Here is a 5738-nt window from a genome sequence, read left to right on the forward strand (position 1 = left end):
TGTATTTTAAAGCTTGATATTCCTGACTCATTATTTCAAATGAGTAATTTGCTAGTGACCTTTAGATGCTTTAATAGGGTGACAAGACTACTTGGGCAAGAATAAAAATGGTTTTGTATGTTTTTAAAAGTACTGAAAAGAAAAAAGTATGTTTGAGCATTTGGGTTTCCTCAGAGGTTATCAGCCACTTAGAAAAATTGCCAGGTCTAGGCAATAAACACACTCACACATACCTATATGTGTTTTTTAAATATAGAATGTTAGACTTCAAGCAACCTTAGAGATTTGATGTATTGGAAAACTGGGTCCTAAAAAGGTTCAGTGACGTGCTCAAAATTAAAGAGCTAGTAGGTGCTTAAGATCCAATTATTTCACTCAGAAAGGAGGTTTACTACAGCAGAAGTTAATTAAATTAGATAGTATAGTAGAACAAGAGTCCTCAAATCATGGCTGGAAATCTGACTCTGACCCTCTGTTGAAAACAGACAATTATAGAGAAAGGAAATAGAACTCAATCTACTATGAAAGGTAGAGGGGCAGGTGCAGTAATCGGTATGAACCATGAGAAGAATGGCGAGGGAGAGCTGCTCCAAGTTACTGACTTCATGGTTTCAGCATTTAAAGAAGTAGATTTAATATTTTTTCTGGTAAGGGAAGGTGCTTTGTTTTAAAAGCTTACTGAGGATGGGGGAGACGGAATTCTGCCACAAATGTGGCTGAATAGTCTTTGAATCCAGGAAGCAAATCCAGCTGATTTGTAACTTTAATGTAAGAATATGTCCGAAGCTTGATGGGGAAAGTGAGTTATAAGAGTTGAGACTGACGAGAGGTTACAAGTTTGTTCCTAGGTGGCATTTTTTTTTTTTTTAAATCATTCTCCACGTGATTATCGCCGCTTTGCAACATAAGCATGATGACTGTGAGGGACCATCCCTGGAGGGTCTCAAGATGGACATTCCTAGATCTTATGGAATCTGTGTATTTTGAGGAGAGAGGTTCATCATTTCATCAGATTCTCAGAGAAGTCTCTGACTCTGAAAAGACCAAGGATTCTTTTAATAAACTTTGTGACTCCAAACATGGATTGAAACATGGTCAGTGCATAAACGAGGCCAATGCGCATGAGGGCTTCTCTCAGCTTCTCTCGCTCAAGGTGACCAATAATTTATGCCAAGCAAGTAGAAAAGAAATGCACAGTTCACTGATTTTATTACCTGTCCCTAAGGGTAGGGCAAAAAGATGAAAAAAATTAAGTTGTCAACAGGTACAATTTTGTACTTACTTGTGAGACAGTGGAAGTGTAGACAAAATGTAGTGTAGAAAGTGTCGATAAAATCACTATTTTGTCCATTATCAGCAGCTTCCTCTTCGCAGTACCATTCCTCAGTCTGGTCCCAGTTGCCCAAGGTAATGTGAGAAAGCGTGTGGAAACCGTGATTAATGGTTCTTACTTATCTCCTATTAAAATGCCTAGCAGCCTTTGAATATAGGTGCTTGAAGATTTTAAATTTATTAATTTGTTTTTCTTAGAATCAGTGTATCCTGATGCTAACTTGCTCTAACACTTTGCAAAAATTCTATAAAACTAATGTATGAAGTAAGTTTTCTGGCTCTGCATGACCTGGACATTTCTCTATAAAAGATTCAACTTTTTTAATGTATTTATTTTATTTATTTATGTTTGGCTGCATCGGGTCTTCGCCACTGCATGTGGGCTTTCTCTAGTTGCGGCGAGCAGGGACCACTCTTCACTGCGGTGTGCGGGCTTCTCATTCTGGTGGCTTTTCTTGTGGCGGAGCACGGCTTCTAGGCACGTGGGCTCAGTAGTTGTGGCTCGCGGGCTCTAGAGCGCAGGCTCAGTAATTGTGGCTCAAGGGCCCAGTTGCTCCGCGGCATGTGGGATCGTCCCAGACCAGGGCTCGAACTTGTGTCCCCTGCATTGGCAGGCGGATTCTTAATCACTGTGCCACCAGTGAAGTCCCTCAACTTTTTTTTTTCTTAACTCAGTGCTTTTGTTTTTCCATGTATATGAATCCTTTCCCAAATTGGCACTTTTCTTCTACCTCCTTCATTTCAATACTGTGCTTTTTAACCGTGCCATGGGATTGTTTAGCATTATGCCGTCAGCGGTTCACAGGAAAAGAGTATATTTGATTTTAAACAGGATGAAAATGACATCTTTCATACTTCTGTTTAGTGTGTGAGAAGGCGAATATACAAATACAATGAACGCTAAATAAAATTAATCAACTCAACATTTATTGTGTACCCGCAAGGTACCAGGAACTGTGGATAATAACAATAATATTGAGAAGAACAAGTGTTTATCAGTGGGTGTTCTCTGCCAGGCTCCGCAATGTGTACTTTACATCGACTCTGATTCAATCCTCAGCACCACACTACGAGGGAGGTATTATTTTTAAGCCTTATTTTACAGGTGGGAAAACTGATAGAGCTGGGACTTGGCTCAGGGAACTCTACCTAAAGCCTGTGTGTTTAAACACCTGACCTTTACTGTCTTGTGAAGGGTACAGAACAAAAAAACAGACAAATGGAGCTTAAAAAAAACCCAAAAAACAGTTTTTTATTTAAATTTTCTAGAAAGTAGCCCAGTATCATGATGACAATTTTAAGACATATTATCGCTGCACGTCTCATATTTTTTTAAATTAATGTGACATAGAAAGAAAGCAAATGATGAGCCTTAAAACTTTTTTTCTATATGTTACACGTCATACTACACTCAACTCCTTATTTATTAAATGAAGCTTTAAAATAATACCTGGAATCTTGTTAATCACTCAAATTCCTGTGCTGGGGTGTCCATATTCTTACATATCCTTTCTTAATAGTGAGAAGGCAAGAAATCTAGGTAATGCATCTTCCACAGCCAAATGACCATTGAGGGCAGCAAAGAATTGAGAATATGAAAAGTCATAGGGGAGATCTTTAAGAAAGAAGCACAACCACTAGAGGAAAAAAAAGAAAAGCAATCAAACAAAAAATAACATGTTTCCCTTCCTCCCCTCCAGCCACTCTCTGTTTTTCCCGCAAGATGTAGATGGTGGGCATCTCTCCTCGGTCTGTGGCATTGATGCAGCTCTCCACTTCTGAACTCTGGCTGAGTGCCACGTGGAAGAGCCAGGACACCTCACCAAGGGAAAGGCTTGCCAGGTCTCCTGACTGATAAGAGGAAAGTAAACAACATCCCTTTCGAAAGGAAGCTTGCTGTGACAAGGTTTTGGCCCACGTTCACTAAACAATGATGCTTAAAGAGTCAAAAAAATTTTTGCATGAATTTTCATTTCTCCTGGATTTTCCAAATATGTCCTCGGAGGTTCATCCACTACCTGTGCTCACAAGAACCAACCACGTGCCCATTGGGTGGAGGTGAGTTCTTAGGGCAGAAAGGGGGGCCTTGGGTTCACGGATACCTTCCTCTCTGCCACCATCCAGGAATTCACACCAGATGAAAGACCATTCCTATGCCCTAAAGCTTTCTATCTTTGGGGGTCTTCAGGTTACATTCAAATATCCCCAAAGACACAGTGAGCCCTAGAATATAGTCATGAAAATTGTTTATCCAAGAGTCTGGTTACTAGAGAAAATCACAAAGTTGTTTACAAAGGACTTTTGTCAGTGATGACTCAATTTATTAATCATGACATCATAACAATTTCTAAAACATTTGTTGTAAATGTGAGGCAATGTGTGAAGTTGCCTGGCTGAAAATTACAGTTGGCGGCATCAATACAGACTCACCCAGACCCCCACAGACACGGTAACATGGATTATGAAGGATATCTCACAACTGAATCCATCAGGGGTTTCATCTGAAAAAAATCTCATACATTTCATGGAACAAAGATTATTACTTCTGAGGAGATTCTATTCAAAAGGAACAGGCTAAAGAGACATTTGGAAAGGAAAGTGTAGCAAGAATATGAAAGTAACATTGATGGACATTTTCTCAAAAGCTACATCGGTTTTTTTTTTTTTGCGGTACGCGGGCCTCTCACTGTTGTGGCCTCTCCCGTTGCAGAGCACAGGCTCCGGACGCGCACACTCATGGGCCCAGTCGCTCCGCGGCATGTGGGATCTTCCCGGACCGGGGCACGAACCCGTGTCCCCTGCATCGGCAGGCGGACTCTCAACCACTGCACCACCAGGGAAGCCCTACCTCGTTATTTTTATGTATCATTTGGAATCCTTTTACAACTCAAAATGTTTTAGGCAAAAAGAAAAAAAAAGAAAGAAAGAAAGAAAGGGGAATGCGTCGGCATACATAACTGTAAAATCCAGGGAGTATGAAGTCCAGAAAACTTCAGGTATGACTAGGTCTAGGCACTCAAATGATTCTATCAGGAACCTCTCTATTACTCTCAGCTCATTTATCCTTCTTTGGCTCTATTCTCAGGCAGGTCTCTCTCTAATCATACTAAAGACAGCTTCCAGCTAGTCTCCTACCAGTTTAACAACAACTACAGAAATAGGATGCCTCTCTCCCAGTGATACAAGAAAATAGGGGCTGGATCTCATTGGCCTATTTTGGGTCATGTGACCAGCCCAAAGCCAATCACTGTGGACCATTATGAGACTTTGTTCTCATCTGCTGGGTGTGGGTGTCTGAGGAGCCAAGCAATGGGATCAGCCTCACTTTCACCTGTGTAGTAGTTCTCTGCCATAACTAAGTACCACAGACTGGATGGTTTAAACAACAGAAATTTATTTCTCACAGTTCTGGAGGCTGAGAAGTTCAAGGCCAAGGAGTCAGAGGGTTGGTTTCTTTTAAGACCTCTCTCCTTGGCTTGTAGATGGCCGTCTCCTTCCAGTTCTTTTATATGATCTTCTGTGTGTGTGTCTGTGTCCTAATCTCCTCTTCTCATGAAGACACCACCCATTTGACCTCATATTCTCTTAATCACCTCTTTAAAGGCCCTATCTGCAAACATAGTCACATTCTGGGGTACTAAGAATTAGGATTTCAACATATGAATTGGCTGGGGGTGGGAGCACACTTCAGCCTTATAAATTTAATTTTCTAAGAAAATTTTGAGGCTGTTATCAGAAGAAAGGGAAATCAGTGCTGTGCAGACACCAACAACCTGCCTGCTAAACTCTTCCAGTCTCTGCAGACCCTGTCCCAGCAAAGCCTGCCATGAATTTGCTACAACTCGATTTGAGATGCCAGTATTTCCAGTCCTTCGGAAATGCCTCCACTTGGAAGGTTACCACCCTGGTTAACAGTACTGGAAAAGAACTGTAATGCTTTCAAGCCATGTTCTCTAAGTGTGTTCCGTTAAATGCTGGATGACTGGGGATTTAGATAGATGTTATTTGGGGAAAAAAAAACTTTTGTTTTAGAAATTCTCAAACTCAAATTAAACAAGTTTCTAGACCACAGAACTTTCCAGAGCCTTTCAATATGTTAATAACTATTGTGACTCCCCATGAATGAGTATGTTGTCTGCAACATTCATCATTCTTCCAAACACACATTAGAGAATACTTCCTTCTAAAATTGCCAGCCACATAGTTGGACTTAAAAACTAAGTTTTGGGCTTTCCTGGTGGCGCAGTGGTTGAGAGCCCGCCTGCCGATGCAGGGGACACGGGTTCGTGCCCCGGTCCGGGAAGATCCCACATGCCACGGAGCGGCTGGGCCCGTGAGCCATGGCTGCTGAGCCTGCGCGTCCGGAGCCTGTGCTCCGCAATGGGAGAGGCCACAACAGTGAGAGG

General features: G+C 41.6%; 1 long non-coding RNA gene across 1 annotated transcript; it reads left to right on the forward strand.

The window, feature by feature from the left end:
- Positions 1–1930: 1930 nt before the first annotated feature.
- Positions 1931–3286, forward strand: LOC113631733 (uncharacterized). The gene is made up of 2 exons (XR_003437540.1): positions 1931–2410; positions 3033–3286. It is a non-coding gene; the product is annotated as an uncharacterized LOC113631733 (long non-coding RNA).
- Positions 3287–5738: the final 2452 nt, after the last annotated feature.

The sequence above is a fragment of the Aethalodelphis obliquidens genome, unplaced genomic scaffold, assembly GCF_003676395.1.
Source record: "Aethalodelphis obliquidens isolate GAN/ISIS:26980383/991018 unplaced genomic scaffold, ASM367639v1 scaffold34, whole genome shotgun sequence".
Classification (NCBI taxonomy): domain Eukaryota; kingdom Metazoa; phylum Chordata; class Mammalia; order Artiodactyla; family Delphinidae; genus Aethalodelphis; species Aethalodelphis obliquidens.